This window comes from Pinus tabuliformis, chromosome 2_2 (assembly GCF_031772625.1).
Source record: "Pinus tabuliformis cultivar Carrire ecotype Pingquan chromosome 2_2, CPIR1, whole genome shotgun sequence".
Classification (NCBI taxonomy): Eukaryota; Viridiplantae; Streptophyta; class Pinopsida; order Pinales; family Pinaceae; genus Pinus; species Pinus tabuliformis.
The window spans coordinates 50,430,820-50,451,118 of record NC_142300.1 but is presented as its reverse complement, the minus strand read 5'-3'; the positions used below and the strand labels follow the sequence as shown (position 1 = coordinate 50,451,118).

General features: G+C 43.2%; 1 protein-coding gene across 9 annotated transcripts in view; it reads left to right on the top strand.

Annotated features, from left to right (window-relative positions):
* Positions 1-20,299, top strand: part of LOC149191426 (alpha/beta-Hydrolases superfamily protein) — a 567,598-nt gene that overhangs the window by 104,800 nt on the left and 442,499 nt on the right. The window lies entirely within an intron of this gene.

The window sequence follows — 20,299 nt, the reverse complement described above, 5'->3', positions numbered from 1 at the left end:
TAGCATAGGTCTGCGTCTGGGTTGAGAAAATTGGTTCGTACAAGTCTGAGATTCATGGTCTGAAGTTCACATGTGTGTTAAGGTTTTGGGTTCCGACTGCAGGCTTGACACAGGTAATTTTCGGCTATAACCACAGGCAGGCAGTCTCATCCGTGCGGTTGAAAGCTCTCAGCCGCACACACACCTCTTCCTTCGTGCGGTTGTGCTCTAGGGTTGCAAATTGACATTTGACTGCAATTGACCATAGACAGGAAAAGTTGTCTCTGATCTGGATTGATGCTAGGAAAATATTTCTGAATGTTGTTGGGTTGATTTTGCTGGATGATTTTGCATTGGATCATTGTACTTTTTGCTGAACATTTTATGACAATCTAATAGAAGAAGAATCCAAAAGGATTTTTCCCATAGTGGGTTTTTTCCTAGTCATTGACCGAAAATTTGGTGTCTCTTGTTGATGTGTTGATTGTCTCCTTTGTCATTACATTTACTGTTCTATCTTCAATCACTGTTGATGATTGGAAATATTAATTATTGATGAAGATTGTTAATTGAAGAACTGATTTGGGCTAAAGTAATTGAATCCGCATAGAGCAGTCTGAAATTTAACATGGAATCAGAGCTAAGGTGAAGGACAAGCCCAAAAGGAGACAATAATTGAATGTAATATTCCAAACTTAAATAAATAGTGATGTGCAAAGAAAAAACGATTTACAACACAAAATTTTAAACAATCAGCGAATGCTCATAAAAATTCTAGAATTAAGAACCAGCTGATCCATTTTATTAATCAATGGAGCAAGTACAATAGTATATAGGAATGCACCTGAGCTTGCCTCAATGGCAAGCATGATAGAACCGCGGTGATAATACAATGATCTCAAATGCTGGAAATGACTACTTCTCTAATGCTTTGCGCTGCCCATAAAACTTCACTGCTGCCTGGAAAGGGACTGCAAGAAACTCCTCCTCTGGTGCTCACAAAATGATGAAACTTCAGCTACAAACTCCTTCGTAGAAATGGTTTGGCCTAATTTTGACTTCCCAAAATCGACCCCCAAAGGCACTATTCAATCCCCAACAATTCTACACTGTCTGCTGCAAAGATACGGCTTAAAACCCCACCTTTGGTGCTCAGAAAATTATGAAACTTTATATTTGGGATCTTGGTCAAAAATCCAGAAAAACTCAGAAAGGATTTTGGCTGGTTTAAACTTCTGAAATTCGACCCACTTGGAGCCCTACCTCCGCTGTAACTGCCAAAACTTGGCCTACTAGAAACTGCTAATAAATCCTCTTGGAAATTCCCCCAAAGTGCTGGGTTGATCCTTGCTATCCAATCCCTGACTTCGCGGGTGAGCTCTTGGCCTAAGACACCTGCTCCTAAGTTCCACAAAAAACTACGGAGTGGGCTCTGCGTTGTTCCCTAGCCCAACAATTCGAACTGCTGGGATGCTGGCTCTGCTGGCTGTAAAACTCAGCAAGAATGCTGGTCTATTGCTGCTATCTCAGCTCTCTAACTCTCCAGCAAACAATCTGATCTCTGCTGGCCTCTATCTCCCTCTGCATATTCTCTGGCTGCCCAGAAATACACACTCCCTGCTCTGCGCTGGTTGGTGATGCTATGTCACTGCCTCGGAACTCCTGAAATCCTTGTAGAACTACCTCTCTAGGGCGGGCACGGATGGTCCCCCGAAGTAGAGGTTGAATCTCCCGCTTGAGAGATTCATGGCTAAACAGCCGGTTGACTCAGCTAAACAACAGAGTGAACAGTCAAGTGATTTTGTTTGCAAGATGTATGAATGAATCCCAAAATGAGAGCTGCTCCCTCCTTATAACTCCTTGGGCCTCCCTTGCCTCATGTGGGCCCCTCCATCCACATATTCGACTTTCCCTCCAAGCTATTCGAATGGGCCAATTTGAATTCCCATGTGGGTGGCCCCCACATTCCACTAGCAACCAAATTAAGTTGAATTGCCTCCTAAGTCCCTAAGTTGAAAATGATGGGTTCTCTTCCTTAGCCAAAATTGTGTAAATTTGTGTAGCAGCACCCTGTTACAAGTGTGTTTGAGAAGGGACATGACAGTCCTCCCCTCCCAATTGTTACTTGCCCTCAAGCAACCTCAAAGATGGGTGCTCCAATATGTGCTCACCCTCCCAGGTGGCATCTTCATCCGGCAAGTTCTTCCAGCGCTCCAAAAATCGCTTGTCCTCAAGCTATGCCTGAACGAGCATCCTCTCTAACTGTTGCTCCCCACTGTCATTGCAACATGTGCCAGGGTCTCAGATGTTTTGGAATTCATTCAAGGAAAAGTACCTGAGCCTCCAGAGAATGCTTCCGCTGTTGCCAAGAACAAACACAAGAAAGGTGAGTTAAAAACAATACAAATTGTTGCTGATGGTTTACAACATCATTTACTTGCTTATGTTGGGAATTTGAGTAAGTCTACGGATATGTATGATAAGTTGGTTGACATTTATGAAGTCAACAATTTGAATGAAATCATCACCTTGAAAGATCAACTGAAAGACAAAGATGAATAAAGGAGAGCCTGTGCAATCCTATATCATGAGGATCTCCAGTCTTAAAGATCAATTGCAGAGAATTGGAGAAACTGTACCTGACAGAGAATTGGTAATTGTAACTCTTAGAGGTCTCTCTCCTATTTGGGAAACCTTCATTACTGCCATAAGCAATAACATTAGTTTTCCATCATTTGATGAACTTGTTGGAAAGCTCACTTAAGAAGAATCCAGGATGATTTCAAGAGGGAGAATTCATAAGCATAGGTCCTCTCTTGATTCAAGGAACTTTTATAGAAGATTAAGGGATGTTGAAGGTTTCAATTGTCACAAGTGTGGTCACTATGTCCGAGACTATCCGAAAAAGAGAGATTCTCCAAGATCTGATCAAAAAAGAAAGATTCTCCAAGATTCGATCGAAAAAGAAAGATTCTCCAAGATCCGATCCAAGTGCAAGGCAGCCATTTTAATGGCTTCCACCTTCGTCATCCGACTAAGCTAGAAATAAGTGTATAGATTCTCCACCCGTGCTCTAGCAGTGCACTTGGATGACCCATCAAATGTGGGAAGATACAACCTCCGAATGGTACTCTGCAACTCCGAGCTCTGCGTGCTTGAGCCTCCTGCAACCTTGCCCTTGTCGTTTTGCTTGAGCTGGCAGTAATCTCTGAAGCTCAATGCAGCTCAAAACTCCTACCCCATCGATTGCCACTCACGGAAATACTTCCCCATGGGCATCTCGTCTTATCCTGTCTGCTCTCGAGCTCCTGGTGGCAAAAATGTGGGTATGGTGGATCTTGTTGGCCCACTGAAAGCATGAGGGTGACTCATGTTGGTCTTTCTAAGCCTGACACGTTAGAAACCCTTCATGCACTTTACTGATTTATTCCTACCTACTTGTTCTGTTAATTAACAAGTTATTTACCATGTAAATATTGGAAATAAATATAAGTGCATGCTCAACACATTACAAATCATCAACTGAAGGAAACAGAAACAAACACACAAGTGACACCATTGTTTTTGGACTAATGTCCTTGGAAAAAAACCCAATGCGGGAAAACCGGTGCAACTATCTGAGGGTTTGATTTATTAAGCAGTTTCAGAATACAATATGGGTGCCAAATCCAGCTCACCCAACAGAGAAAAATCTCGGCAATAGTACCTCTCTACTTGGAAGCAGATATTCTGGTTGAAACCCCGGATAAACACTCCGGCAGCTCCACAGCTCCAATCTGCCCCACGAAACCCCAGCATCAACCTCTAGGGACTGCGTCAACCTCTCTCTGGCCTAGCATTAGCCCAACGTCACTCTGGCTTGGCCTGCGTCAGCTTTTAGAGGCACTACATCATTCCTCTGGCCCTCTGTGTCACCCACGCTGGCCCTTTGAGGCACTGCGCAACTCCTGGCTGGCTCTGCGTGAGCCCTGGCTGGCTCTGTGTGAACCCTTGGCTGCTTCTGCGTCCCTCTCTCCGGCTACTGCACTGATCCTCCCGGTGCTATCTCTGCCTCTCTGCTTCTGTATTCACTGCCCCTTAGCTGCAACTCTGATCACTCTCTCAACTTTCTCAGCAAACCCAACCCCAAAAAGTCGAAATCTTGATCTCTTGGTGTATTCTCCAAGTGACCCTCAAGCCTCCTCTTATACTTTTCTCGTTAACAAATCAACGACCAAGATTAAGTCCCTAATTAATGGCTAAGATTAGATCTGGCTTGATCCATGACTTTTGGACCATTCTAACACAGTTTTTTATTAATTCACATTAATATTTTGTTTTCCCTAAGTTTAGACTTAGGGACTCCATTAAAAATATTAATTATTTTAATATCTTAATTATTTTAATATCTCCCAAACTGTTTAGAATCTGCCCAAACCCTTTCTAGGTATTGGAGATCTCATGTGCCTTAGCCTCTCCACCAATTTTCGTGGCTAGAGCACATCCGATGCTACCCAAAATCAACAACTCAAGGGAGATTGATAGTCGAATGAACTCCCGATGGATGCTCTTGTCCTAGTTCTGCTGCTTAATCTCCTCCAACATTTTTTTTTGTCCCTTGGCCAAATCATTCAAAGCCTTCAAGAGGCTATTGAAGGCTGCCTCTTCTTTGCTAACTGGTTCCACCATGCTTGCCTTTCTCTATTTCCTACTCTGGGGCCTCAGAATCAAGCTTGATCTCCAACTCCCTTTCTCTTCTTCTGTACCTATGCCTCTTGTAGGTAATGTTTTGCTTGTCTTATGTGATCATAGAATATTTCTCCCTCGACTGAGCCAAGACTATGCTTTGATATCGCTGTAATATTCCTACTAGGAAATAAGAATGATAATCAAGCAAAACTACAACACGCAACACAAAATTCAGACCATGCATTAACAACAACAATTTACTCCAAAAACTGCGCCAAGGATATCCTCCGAGCTCTCAAGGATAACATGGCTACAGTGAAGAACCCGCAGAAGCTGTATGCCGACAGGGATCAGGTGGAGAGACAGTTCGAGGTAGGGGACATGGTCTACCTACGATTACAGCGATACCTACAGCGGTCATTGAAGCAGAAGGGGGCTGAAAAGCTCAAGCCCCGCTTTTATGGCCCATACAGGGTGATACACAGGATTGGACAGGTTGCATATGAGTTGGAGCTGCCCCAAGGCAGCAAGATTCATAACATTTTTCATGTATCATGCCTGAAGACGACATTGGTGCAATAGGTGAGAGTGACTGATGAGCTACCACCCATGGATGATGAGGGGCATTTGGTATTGCAGCCAGAGGCTATCATTGATACCGGGAAGAGGCAACTGTGGAGTAGGACGGTCCGAGAATTCTTGGGGAGGTGGAAAAATTTGCCGGATGAGGATGCCACTTGGGAGAGTGAGAAGATCTTACAGCATCCATCACTTAAGTTGCTTGAGGACAAGCAACATTTTGCCGGGGGAGACTGTAATATTCCTAATTAGCCTTGGCTAATTGGAATATTTGATTTTGTTCAATTTTTTCCTTGTATAGTTATTTGTAAATAAAAAAAGTGAGGAAGGGGGACATAACTCACTTTTAGAATAAAAAAGTCACTTCCTAGTAGCACAACGTTGTGACTTAAAAGGGAGCCAAGGGGGCCAAAGGGGGACGCAGAAATGGAGCCCACGCAGACATATGGAGGGACTGCGTAGGAGGGAAGAAACACGTGGCAAGAGGGGAATCACGCAGGAGGAGGTGAGCCTTGGGATTGAGAGAGGAAAAAGCTATAAAAGAGAGAGGAGCCCCTTCATTTTGATCATTCCGGTTATGAACATTTGTGATAGTCATTTCGACTTAGAGCACACTGGCTGTTTAGCTAGTCTGCAACACTGTTTAGTGCATTGAGTGTCTCCGTTCGGAGATCTCACCCTTAACCCCGGGAGACTTCGAGTGCTTGCTCGGGCAAGGTATTTCCATTGGCATTCCAGCAGTAGTGTCATCAACATTTCAGCAGTAGTTTCATTAGCGTTTTGGAGGACTGCGCAACACTGAGAGGAGGACGCAGTTCTTTCTGGCAGGAGTTTGGGTTGAGGGTTTGCAGGAGGATTTGTGCTGAGAGGTAGAGTAGGGGATCAATTCTTGCATATTGAAGAGTTTTGGCAGGGGTTTCAGGCAGTTTTCTGGAGGGTTTCATTCAGTGGCAGCGCAGAGTATTGAGGGACTGCGCAGAACACCAAGGGGGTGATTTTCGGGTGTCGGCCATTTCAGAAAGGCTTTCTGGGCTTTTATGGGTTTCTTGAGTAGAGTCCGATTCCAGAGTTTCAGCCTTTTCTGAAGAGGGGAGCTGCGCTAAATCTTCATTTGATTTCTAGCAGCAGTAGCAGCACGACAGTTCTCCAGCAGCTTGGACGCAGTTCAGAGGGGGGCCATTCCTTGCTATTCTGAGTGTATTTCTTCACTTGCCTTGTGCAAGTCGAGGTGCCATCTTCCTGATCACCTCTTGTACTCATCCTATTACTTAGTATAATAAAAAGGCTTAGCATTTCTCTCTGCATTTCTTGGGTATCTGCTTATGGTTATATTGTTATATGTTGCACTATTATTATTTGTCTCTCTTTGAGCATTCTTGGCTATTATACTGCTTGTGTGTTTCTCTTATACTCTTAAACAGAGTCTGGAAAGGGCCAGGTAGCCTCCGGATCTCGTCATCTTTTTAGAGACGACATATCTGGTAAATGCCCTTCTAGCCCATCTCTGGTTGGAGTTTGCTTGTGTTTGAGGAATATTCCTGATAAGGGATGTTACAGAGAGGGAGTGTTAAAATTGGCAACTAGGGCCAAACTCCATGTGGGTCACCTTATTCATGGCTGATGTAATATTCCTAATTAGCTATGGCCAATGTTTTAAAACTCCGACTCCGATTCCGACTCGGCCGAGGGTCGACTCCGACTCCGACTCCGACTCGGTATCGACTCGGCCGGCTCGATTTCAATGACTCGGTCATTGTAAAAAATACATTAAATATTTATTTTTTATAAAAACATATAATTTTAAAGATTTTCATTCATGTTTCCAAACACATAGCATTAGAATATAGATAGAAGACAACATATGATCAAAGTAGGCTCATGAATATATCCATTATATCAAAATGGCACCCAGTGCATTGTCCAATACATACACGATGATGATATAGAGATCAAACCAAAAACACATAACCGAGGAGGCTATAAATGGCCTCTACAACAAAAGTCTGTGACCAGTACTATTGGCTACTGCTAGAGTTGCCAACATCAACTGGCTCAGTATTACTTGGGAGTAGGAGCGAAAGTGGGGAGCGAGAGCGAAAACGGGAGCGGGAGCGACATTTTAAGAGGCTCCTGGTTTGGGAGCAAATTCCAGAGGAGTTCGACAACCAATGTCACTAACATCAAAGTACATAGAGGGATTGGTGCTCTTGATTAAATACAAGTTCCATACCCTAATACATGACAAAAGTCAATGGAAACATTGCATTCCTTCAATCCTGAAATCCTGAAAAATTGATAAGTCTGCTGGATTTTGAATGAAATCTAAAATTCTACTTTCTCCGTATGAAATCCAATGAGGCCGAAACCACTCTCAAACATCCTGAGTCATTTCATGGTAATGTTAAAAATTTAAGTAAAAGGATGAAAATGAAGATTAAGGAGAATGTCACTTTTACTTTAAGAATTTAACATTACCATGAAATTTGAATAGCATATCAATAGTACAGAGCATTTCAGTGTGTTAAATAGGTTTGGGAGGGGGAAATGGACCCTAAATAACATTTAACTAATTCATACAACACATTGGAGTCCAAACCAATCAGCAAACACCTTAAAAAATCACTAAAAAATTGTTAAATTGCTGTTTTACTAGTGTTACAGGCCACTATTTGTGACTCGGCCGAGTTAGTATGGAAACGGCCGAGTTGGCCGAGTCAGCCATGACTCGGCCGACCGGACCGTTCCAAAGGCCGTTTCAATGTTTGAGGTGCCGGCTCGATTTTGTTCAATTTTTGCCTTCTATAGTTATTTGTAAATAAAAAGTGAGGAAGGGGGACATAAGTTATTTAAGAATAAAAAGTCACTTCCTAGGTAGCACAAAGTTGTGACTTAAAGGGGAGCCAAGGGGGACAACGGGGGACGCAGAAATGGAGCCCACGCAGACACATGGAGAGACTGCGCGGGGGGGAAGAACATGTGGCAAGAGGAGAAGCATGCAGGAGGAGGTGAGCCTAGGGATTGTGAGAGACAGAGGCTATAAAATATAGAGGAGCCCCCTCATTTTGGATCATTCAGTTATGTGCATTTTGAGCTAGTCGTTTCGACTTCTAAGCACGCTCGCTGTTTAGCTCGTCTGCAACACTGTTTAGTTTATTGAGTATCTCCGTTCGGAGATCTCACCCTTAGCCCTGGGGGACTTCGAGTGCCTGCTTGGGCAAGGTATTTCCATCGGTATTTCAGCGATAGTTTTATTAGCATTTCAGCAGCAGTTTCATCAACATTTTGGAGGACTGCGCAGCACTTGGAGAGGGACGTAGTTCTTTTTGGTTGTAGTGCCGGATTGGGGTTTTGCAGGTGGATTTATGCTGGGAGATTGAGCAGGGGTCCAGCTCTTGTCTCATTGGAGGATTTTTGGCAAGGTTTCAGGTAGTGTTTCAGGCAGAGTTTAGAGGGGTTTCTTCAGTGGCAGTGCAGGGCATTGAGGAACTGTGCAGAACCCCAAGAGGGTGTTTTTCGGAGGTCGGCCATTCCAGGAAAGCTTTCTGGGTTTCTTGAGTAGAGCCTGAATCCAGAGTTTCAGCTTTTTCCGATGAGGGGAGCAGGCCCAAATCATCATTGTTTTGTAGCAGCAGCAGCAGCAACACAACAGCAACATCCACGCAGACAGGCCATTCTTGTCATTCTGAGAGTATTTCTTCACTTGCCTTGTGCAAGTCAAGGTGCCATCTGTCTAATCACCTCTTGTACTCATTTTATTGCTCAGTACAATAAAATGGCTTAGCATTTCCGCTGCATTGCTTGTGTATCTGCTTATATTTCTGGTTTACATTATTGTATGCTGTTCCACTGTTATTTTATCACTTCTGGGTTATTATATCTGTTGACCTCTACTGGTCAACTACCCATGCAGTACACCCCCCTTTTTCTTTGCAAGAAAAGGGCAGCACCTGATCAGCGTTTCCGTGCCATCCTGCAGTCATCAGCAGCTTGATCAATCTAATTGTAAACCCAGTCTGCATGTATTTATTGTAAATAATCTTAGCAGATGAGTCGTGTATGTGAATTGCCTAGGTGGACCTAACTTTCTAGTGGTAATCTACGTCCCGGAAGGTTTTTTGTCTCACCGATCCATGGATCGGCAGAGTTTTCCTTCAAACTTGACCCCAAAGCCGGGATGGATTTTGTCATTAGAATTTTAGGAGAATCCTAGTGTGTTGATCTGCTAGATTATAGTTGTGTCGCAGAACTGGGTGTTTTGTGAGGGTCTGTATTAAGTGGGTTTGTCCCCTTGAGATGTAAATTGTAAAAAGTCATCATGAAATGTGTCTTGAGGGTTGAAAATGTTTTAAATCCCCTCGTGAGTCCTAAGTCCTAGGTCCTAGGTGATATTTCCAAAGGCTTAGTTCGATGATCCATTTTAAAAAATGAAATAAAATAATAAAATAATAAAAAATTTAAAAAATGAAATAAATAAAAAATAATAAAAAATTAAAAAAAAAAATTTTAAAATTAAAAAAAAAATAAAAAATAAAATAATAAATAATAAAAAAAATAAAAAAAAAAATAAAAAATTTAAAAATTTAAAAAATAATAATAAAAAATTAATTGAATAAATCGACGGATGAGATCAAGAGATGTTTTGATCCTCATCAACGGTCGAGATCATTTCTACATGGATCATTCGAACTAGCCGTTGGGATCATTTCCTTTATATAGGGTCTTAGGTGGTCATTTCAGGTAATTGGATCTGTGAGTCTCAGACTGAAGAAGCTCTCTTGTAAATCTGTTTCTGGTTAATAAAAGAAGACTTTGGGGTCCATATCTTGCTGGTGTTACTCTCTTAAAATGCTGTGAGATTGTTTCATTTTTTGCATATGTTATTTTCAGCCGTTAATAATAGCTTTTTGTAGAGTATTGTGAGCACAGGTATCTTGTTCACTTGCTGGGGTTTGGGTGCTGTTAGGGTTTCTGAAGTAATGGCAGGTATCTCCATTACTTCCTGAGATCTAGCAGCATTTTTGCCCTCTTTATTGACAGTTGTTTTGAGCTGTGCAGAAAACATCATTGAAGGAAATTTTGTGGGCGTTCGGGGAAGTTCTCGGCTGAACTAGCCAACTCCCGCAAGCATTTTGTGTTGAGCCCAGTTGGATTTGATCCTGGGTCTATCATTCAGTTTATTTTTAAAATTTGCATGAGAGATTTTCTGAAGTTCTTCACAGTGAAAACCTTAAATTTTTATTCTTTAAGATATTTCTGTTCCTATTGCTGAATCTGGCTGTTAAGGGGCCAAATCTGTACATTATTCAGCTGATCTAGGGTTTCATATTTTTGCTTTATGCAGCTTTCATTAGGGTTTTGATTTTGGTTTTATGTACATATTATTCTTTTTGGGTGATTTCATCATTTTTGGCAGGCATCAGAGAAAGGAAAAATATCATTGACATACGCTGTCCGGCCAGTTTGCTTTTGAGCCATCCTCAGAAATTCTTCAGTGATTGAAGCATTTGCGTGGCCTGGTCGTGGATCTCCTGGGTACATCTTTTCAAGCACCAGAAATTTTCTCACCAATCTGTCAAAGACTTTGGTTCATCGCCGCAGGTATCGAAATCATTCAACAGACCAGGTAAATGAGATTTCAAGGTATATTGATTTCATTCAGTGAATCATTTTGTTAGACGGCTTGGGCATAATCCGTAGCAGAAAAAATCGATTTTTTTGGTCACATAACGTGCTTTGAAGTCCTGAGTGTGTGACAGGGGTTTCGATTAAATTCGGTTCTTTATTCATCGTATATGCAATATGCAATTAAGCTTCTGTCCAGGGCTACGATTTCTCAAGCAGATTTCATAGTATATCGATTACACTCATTACGCATGAAAACGTCAATCCAGCGGCATGAGAATTGCTCAGATTGTTTGGCACGAAAACCAGTTGCTGATCGGTATTCACCCGCAGGCTTCTCAAAACCCCTAAACCGATTTGAAAACCAGTCACTGGGCAAGTAATATCAGATGTATGATGCAGAAATCGTCAAGAAAGGGGCGTGTTTTGGGAGCAGTTGTTGACGTGATTTTCTCAGCTTTAAATCGATTTGCCGTCTTTCCTTCTGCGTGCTCAAATTGTGTGTGCTCGAGCTGGTTCATTTCTCTCCTGTGCCTGCCAAAGAAATTTTTCACGCCGTCGAAAGATAGTGGCCATATGAAGTCGGAAATACGCATGGCAGATTAATGTTATATATTTGCGTAATTCTTTTTGGGGCATAGGCGTAGAGTTAGCGTAGATGGTAATTAGATTTAGGTTTTTGTTAATTCGATTTTAGTTAATCAGTTTTTCAAATAAGCTTCGTCTTTTTGGTGTTTAGCATAGGTAACGAAAACGATTTTTTTTTGTGGTCTTTGTATTGCGTAGGTTAGTTGTATAGTTTGTTTTATATCTCATGTTTTAGATTATAGGTTTTTTTAAAAAGTAGAGATAGCGTGGTTTAGATTTAGGATTTGCCGTTTTCATTTTTAACTTAGATTTTTTTTTTTTTTTTAGTTTAGATTTTAATTTGATTTGGTTACTTTAGATTTAAAAAAAAAAAATTTCGTGTAGTTTTGTTTTTTATTTAAAATAGTTTTTAGTCCTTAGATTTAGATATTGGTTAGATTTTATTTCTAGAGTTTTAGGTCATGTTAGATTTTGATTTAGTTTTGTTTTAATTAGATTTTAGGTTTTAAGTTTTATATTCTTTTTAGGATTTTTTAATTTTCATTTTTATAAAATAGAAAAAATTTTAAGCATAGATTTAGATATTTTTTAGTTTTAAATTTTATTTTTGTTTAAAAAAAAAATAAAAATTATTTAGTTTTTTTTTTAGATTTATGTTTTTTTTTGTATAATATTTTAGGGTTTTAGTTTAGATTTAGTTTTAAAATATCGTTTTCTTTTAAAATCTTGAAAAATATAAAAAAAAAAATAAAAATTCGAAAAGGTATAAAATTTTTTTTGTGGAAAATTTTCTTCGTCAGATCCAGTTATTTTCAGAAATTTTCATCTTTCATGTTGAGATCTAAAAATTTTCAAGTCGAGATGCGAATATGATGTCTGGTTAATGATTTACGATTCTCGTGGTGTTTTAAGGCATTTATCTTTTTTTGAAAATTCTCAATTGTTGGATATCGTTTTGGTCATGTGATTTAACTGATTCCTTTCTATGACAAATGATTGTTGTTCACGATTTACGTTTCTATATCATCTAATAAGTAATCATCTTAACCATAATCTCTTAAGGCACTGGTCTGCTAAATCAATCAAACCCATCGAGTGCTTTTTATATCGTATCTCGTGTCTCCCAACCAACTGGTCGACAGTTGGTCTCATCATATCACAGGGACTACCCCCCTTAGCCGCCGGAGATAGGCCTAAACGGAGGGATCGGGGATCAGAGTGACAGCCCCCGGTCTGAGCGTTGTCGTGTCAATCCGCGCGACAACAATATCATTTGCACATATTTGGTTGGAGTTTTTGCTGGGGTTTGAGGAATATTCTGGGTTTAGGAATATTACAGTGGTATCAGAGCATAGATCTGGCTCAGCCTGTGGAGCTAGCAATATATGACACCAGGGGAAAAACCCTACATTTGTTACAGAGGTAGGAGGTACAGAGACACTGGACGTAGGTTGGAGAATACCTACGGGGAGGGAGACTGTGTTCTTGTGGTGGACGCAGAACAGGAGGAGCCTGTGGTAGATGCAGAACAGGAGGAGCCTGTGGTAGACGCAGAACAGAGAAAGCTAGTAGTGGAAGCAGAACAAATGGCCGACAAGGACGGGAAGAGATTTGCGGATATGTTCCTCAAATCAGTGCAGGATCTATCGAGGCAGATTGAGGTGATGGGGCAGAGATTCATGGTAGTAGAGGCCAGACAGCATGAGAGCCCACGAGTTTTTCAGATTGGTGAGGGATCAGGTGCATCCCATCACTTGCCAGAGCAGCGTGATACTGCGCAGCAGGTGGCCTCACATGCCCCTACATGCTCTACCATGCCCACTTTCTTAGGAGCAGACACGGGGGCTGTAGCCCAGCAGTAGGCAGAGCCCGGACATATGGGCGATTATTTTGCAGAGTACCAGGCCTATGGGCAGGAGTTCAAGGAAGCCCTCTCATTCAGAGATTTTGTTAAGCTCTAGCGGGATAGTAGACCCCGTGACCATCACAAAGGGTACTGACATTACCATGATGGTGACACCCACCGTGCAGCGAGTAGATTCCAATTGCCTACATTTGATGGTTCATCAAACAGTTCGACAAAGTCTTGGGTGGAGAAGCTGGACATTTATTTCCAGCTTAATCAAATGTCGGAGACAGAGGCCATCAAGGTGGCAACATTGCATTTGGATGGCGAGGTCCAGGATTGGTGGTTTCATGGGATGGCTACACTAGGGCACTCCACAGTGACGACATATGCCGAGTTTACCAGAAGATTGATGGAGCGATTCGATCAGAGGGATCCAGAGCAGCATTTTGTTGAGCTGACAAGGCTCAAACTGACAGGGAGCCCAGAGACCTACATTGCAGATTTCTTGAGGGTCTTTGTGATGGTGTCGGACCTATCCACAGCACGGAGGGTCTATATGTATGTTGAGGGGTTATCAGAGCCACTTTGGGGTTTAGTCCGATCCAGTAGACCTACCACACTCCAGGACACTATCAGCAGGACCCGGGACTTACAGGATGTCCTACCTAGGACTCGGACACCTTACCCCTAGAGATAGACTTTTCAGTCTAAGGGGAAGGATGTGAGGATTCCACCTCCAAAGGGGAATCCAGGATGAGTACAGCTTGACGATGATGCCAGGAGGGAGCTGAAGAAGCGGTTGTGTTTCATGTGTCAGGAGCCATGGGCACTAGGACATAGATGTGTTGCTGCAAAGCACATTTTATTGAGGTCTTCTCCGAGAGCAGTGGAGAAGAGGATGACGAGGAGGATGTGGAGGCAGGAGATAGCCATGCCATACAGGGACATTTGCCATCACCACCGCCAACAACAGGTGGTGCATCTTTTGCACCCACCGGAGGGGCCCTTGCAGCATTGCAAGGAGTTCCCAAGTATCTGACGCTACGCGTACGAGGGACAGTACGTGGCCAGCGCGTATCAGTTTTGGTTGACAGTGGGGCAACCCACAACTTCATCGATGCACAGATGGTTGAGCGGAGAGGTATTCAGACAGAGAGCTTCGATGGGTTTTCAGTATTGGTTCTAGGAGATCAGACCATGATGTGTGCTCGCTATGTTCCAGAGCTTTCAGTGACGATGGGCACCTACACATTGACTGACCACTTTTTCGTGGTCGATATTCCGGACACCAACATGATATTGGGTGTTCAGTGGCTTATTACTCTAGGGAAGGTCACGACGGATTGGAAGACCCTAGAGATGGAGTGGGATGATGAGAAGACAGGGAGGCATGAGAAGATACGGGGACAGCACACATATCCACCTCAGACTGTTTTGGCTCATCGGATGGAGGCAGTCTTTCGGAAGGGAGACATAGAGTGGGCAGTGGAGCTGCGGGCATCAGAGGCAGGGACTACAGGATAGACGGTACATCCAGAGATACAGTCCATCCTTGATCGGTATGCCATAGTATTTGGGGAGATTCCACCATGACAGCGACTAGATCGGGGGTTTGAGCACACCATCGAGCTTGAGCAGGGCATACAGGCCGTGATCACCACCCCCTATAGGCACCCCAAGGCCTATCGGGATGAGATTGAGCGGGCTATCTAGGAGTTGCTGGCTCTTGGGCACATTCGACCGAGCACGAGTCCTTTTGCTTCTTCTGTAGTGTTGGTGAAGAAGAAGGATGGTACATTATGGATGTGCATTGACTATAGGGCCCTGAACAAGAAGACCCTGAAGAACAGGTACCCCATACCCAGGATCGATGAGTTGATGGACGAGTTGAGAGGGGAACGTTTCTTCTCAAAGATTGATTTGAGATCTCGGTACCATCAGATTCACGTGAGGGAGCAGGACATTCCCAAGATCGCCTTCAGGTGTCACTATGGGCACTTTGAGTTCTTGGTGATGCCTTTTGGGCTAACCAACGCCCCAGCTACATTTCAGTCCTGTATGAATCACATCTTCCGTAGTCACTTGAGGAAGTTTGTGTTGGTATTCTTTGATGACATTCTCATTTACAACAGGACTTGGGAGGAGCATCTCCAGCACATTGAGACAGTATTGCGTATCTTACAGGAGCAGCAGTTCTATGCCAAACTCTCCAAGTGCGAGTTTGGGTTGACGGAGATGTTGTATCTGGGACACATCATAGGGGTGGATGGAGTGAGGGTCCACGAGGAGAAGATCATGGCCATCAGAGAATGGCCGGAGCCAAGAAATGTGACGAAACTTCAAGGATTCATTGGCATTTGTACTTACTATCGGAAGTTTGTCAAAGGTTTCTCGCAGCTTGCTGCACCCCTGACAGATTTGACGAGGAAGGGGGCATTCAGTTGGTCAGATAGGGCGCAGCGAGCCTTTGACAGGCTCAAGGAGGTTATGAGCAGCTACCCAGTGCTTGCGTTGCCAGATTTTACGCAGCCATTTATTTTGGAGTGTGATGCGTCAGGAGAGGGGATCGGCATAGTGTTGATGCAGGGAGGTCACCCTATAGCCTTTGAGAACCGGAAGCTCCTTCCACACGAGAGGTTGTATTCTATATACGACAAGGAAATGCTGGCCATCATGCATGTATTGGCTAAGTACCAACAATACTTGGTGGGTAACAGGTTCAGGGTGAGGACTGATCACAACAGCCTCAAGTTCTTTTTGGAGCAAAAGCAGCTACAGGAGAGGCAGCAGAAGTGGATCAGCAAGATCCAAGCATATGACTTTGACATTGAGTATGTCAAGGGTAAGAACAACGTGGTAGCAGATGCCCTTTCACGTAGACCAGCCACATTGTCTCTTATGAGCTTGGATACAGACTGGAGGGCTCGACTCTTAGTAGAGTACTCCAAGGACAGGTTTGCATGTGAGGTTCTGGATGGGCAGGTGGCAGATGACAGGTATAGGGTGGTCGATGAGATCATCTATTATAGGGACCGGATCTTCTTGACCGAGCGGTCTCAGCTCAAGAAGAAGATACTCTAGGCATCACATGATTCACCATTGGCAGGACATCAGGGGTTTACCAAAACCTACAGGGCCATTAGGGAGAGGTTCTCATGGAAGGACCTCAAGGAGGACGTACTCTAGCACATCCAGGAGTGTGATTTTTGCCAGAGGAACAAGGGAGAGATGAGCCATCTCGCGGGATTATTGCAGCCTCTTCCCATTCTAGAGGGGAAATGGGAGAGTATTTCGATGGACTTCATCACAGGGTTGCCCACGGTACAGGGCAAGGATTGCATCTTTGTCGTCATTGATCGACTGACGAAATACGCACATTTTTTGGCCATATCCGCACATTATACAACAGCACAGGTGGCCGAGCTGTTCTTTAGAGAGATTTTTAGGCTACATGGTCTTCCCAAGATCATCGTCAGTGATAGGGACAGCCGTTTCATGGGCAGATTTTGGCAGGAGCTTTTCCGGTTGGTGGGGACAGAGTTGACACACAGTACCAGTTATCACCCATAGACGGATGGACAGACAGTGATAGTTAACAAGTGGCTACAGGGCTACTTGCGTAACTATGTCAGTGGGCTGCAGCGAGCATGGTTGAGGTGGCTACATCTAGGGGAGTACTGCTACAATACTTCACATCACATGTCCATTGGTATGTCACCATTCTATTCCTTCTATGGGTATCATCCTTTATCTTTTACTGACGTGATGTTTGGTGATAGCAAGGCTCCCAGAGCCAAGATTTGGATCCAAGAGAGTCAGGATATTCTCCGAGCTCTCAAGGATAACATGGCCACAACACAGAACCAACAGAAGCTGTATGTCGACAGGGGTCGGGTGGAGAGACAGTTTGAGGTAGGGGACATGGTCTACCTACGATTATAGCCATACTGACAGTCATCACTAAAGCAGAAGGGGGCTGAGAAGCTCAAGCCCCGCTTTTATGGGCTGTACAGGGTGATACGTAGGGTTGGACAGGTTGCATATGAGCTGGAGCTGCCCCAAGGTAGCAAGATTCATAACGTTTTTCATGTATCATACCTGAAAAAGGCATTGGGGCAGCAGGTGACAGTGACAGATGAGCTACCACCCATGGATGATGAGGGGCATTTGGTATTGCAGCCGGAGGCTATCATTGATACCAGGGAGAGGCCGTTGCGGAGCAGGACTGTCCGGGAATTCTTGGTGAGGTGGAAGAATTTGTCGGATGAGGATGGCACTTGGGAGAGTGAGAGGATCTTGCAGCATCCATCACTTCAGTTGCTTGAGGACAAGCAACATTTTGCCAGGGGAGACTGTGATATTCCTAATTAGCTATGCCTAATTGGAATATTCGATTTTGTTCAATTTTTGCCTTCTATAGATATTTGTAAATAAAAGGTGAGGAAGGGGGACATAACTCACTTTAGAATAAAAAGTCACTTCCTAGGTAGCACAACGTTGTGACTTAAAGGGGTGCCAAGGGGGCCAAAGGGGGATGCAGAAATGGAGCCCACGCAAACACATGGAGAGACTGCGCAGGGGGGAAGAAGACGTGGCAAGAGGAGAAGCACGCAGGAGGAGGTGAGCCTAGGTATTGTGAGAGACAGAGGCTGTAAAATATAGAGGAGCCCCCTCATTTTGGATCGTTCAATTATGTGCATTTTGAGCTAGTCGTTTCGACTTCTGAGCACGCTCGCTGTTTAGCTAGTCTGCAACATTGTTTAGTGCATTGAGTGTCTCCGTTCGGAGATCTCACCCTTAGCCTCGGGGGACTTCGAGTGCCTGCTCGGGCAAGGTATTTCCATCAGTATTTCAGCAGTAGTTTTATCAGCATTTCAGCAGCATTTTCATCAGCATTTTGGAGGACTGCGCAACACTTGGAGATGGACGCAGTTCTTTTTGGTTGTAGTGTTGGATTGGGGTTTTGCAGTTGGATTTATGCTGGGAGATTGAGCAGGGGTCCAACTCTTGTGTCATTGGAGGATTTTTGGCAGGATTTCAGGCAGTGTTTCAGGCAGAGTTTAGAGGGGTTTCTTCAGTGGCAGCGCAGGGCATTAAGGAACTGTGCAGAATCCCAGGAGCGTGTTTTTCGGGGGTCGGCCATTCCAGGAAATCTTTCTGGGTTTTTCTGGGTTTCTTGAGTAGAGCCCGAATCCAGAGTTTGAGCTTTTTCCGAGGAAGGGAGCAGCCCCAAATCATTATTGTTTTCTAGAAGCAACAGCAACATCCACACAGAGAGGCCATTCTTGTCATTCTGAGAGTATTTCTTCACTTGCCTTATGCAAGTCGAGGTGCCATCTGTCTAATCACTTCTTGTACTCATTTTATTGCTCAGTATAATAAAATGGCTTAGCATTTCTTGCTACATTTCTTGTGTATTTGCTTATATTTCCAGTTTACATTATTATATGCTATTCCATTGTTATTTTATCACTTCTGGGTTATTATATCATTTACACATATTTGGTTGGAGTTTTTGCTGGGGTTTGAGGAATATTTTGGGTTAGGAATATTATAGTTGATAATATTTTTCTTAGATTCCTCTCGTCGAGAGGTGTAGGATTGATCTAAAGATCATCCGATTCCGATAAGTATTTATGGAGATATGAATTTATTTTGATTATGGAATAATTATCAAGCCGAACAGCAACTCATGTAGGCTCAGAAGCCCAACAGATGCATCTATTCATCATCAACATTGGTATATAAATACAGGAGGTCTTTTCCTGATTTGGACACACACATCTCATCACATCTCTCTCTCTCTCTCCTGTGCAGAAACGAGGCTCTTCTCCTACTGCGCAGAAAGGGACTCTTCTCTCACACGTGTGGAAGGAAGGACGCAGAATTTAGGGCTGCAACTGCAGATTGGAAGTTTGACCAACATTGACCATCAAACTCTCTCTCAGAACTGCGCTGTAGGTGGAACTGACTCTCTTCAGAAGGCCGTACATTTTGGTGAAGGAATCAAGGCAATCCGACGGTCGGTTTGCAAGATATTGTCTGGCCTAGTTTAGGGCTGATCTAGGGTTTGCTGTTGCTAATGCAAATCAGATTTTTGTACTATTTCTCTCTACTGAATTATTGAAGATGAAAGAAGATTTGATCAAAGAGTTTCCCCATATTGGGGTTTGTCCCTGGCTAGCTACCACATCTTGTGTCTCTTGTCTTGGCTTGTTTTCTGTCGATCGTTTAATGTTCTATCTGCACTTTACTTAATGTACATGTGATTGCTAATCTGTAGATAATAATAATAAAAAGAAGTAAACTGCTCTAAGCATAGAACATACCATAACTTAATAGAATACACAAAGGAATTCTACAAAGTGAGCATAAGAGCTAGACAAATTCAAGATACAGATGAGAAGGTTGCAAGATATGTAAATGGTCTCAGAATGGAGATTCAAGATGAGATAAGTGTACTGTCTCCTAAAAGAATAGAAGAGGCTTATCACATGGTATTGAAGGCTGAAGAAAAACTCATGAGAAAGCAATCTGCCAGAAATAGAGGTACTTGTCGAGGAAGGGGAAGTCAAGGTGGTAGAGGAAGGTCTACAACATCTAGAGATGGAGCTAGCAGTAGCTCAAGTCAGCATGCACCCACAGTGGGTGATGCAAGTGGTAGAGGGAGTTTTTCCAGAGGAAGAGGAGGCAGAGGCAGAGGAAGAGAAATTAGATGTTACAGATGTAACAAGCTGGGACACAGAGCTTATGAGTGCCCAGAAAATGCAGGAACAAATCAGAGATATGCAATTGTTGCTCATACTGAAGAAGAAGCAGAAAAGGTGCCAGAAGAAGAAAATGTACCAGAGAGAGGGGAAACTTTGGTAGTTAACAAAGTTTTGGTAAAGTCAGCAAAGGAAGTTGTTGAACCAGCACAGAGGAAGACTTTGTTCAGGACTGTGTGCAAGGTTCAAGGAAAATGCTACCAAATGATAATTGATAGTGGTAGCACTGATAATTTGGTCTCTACAG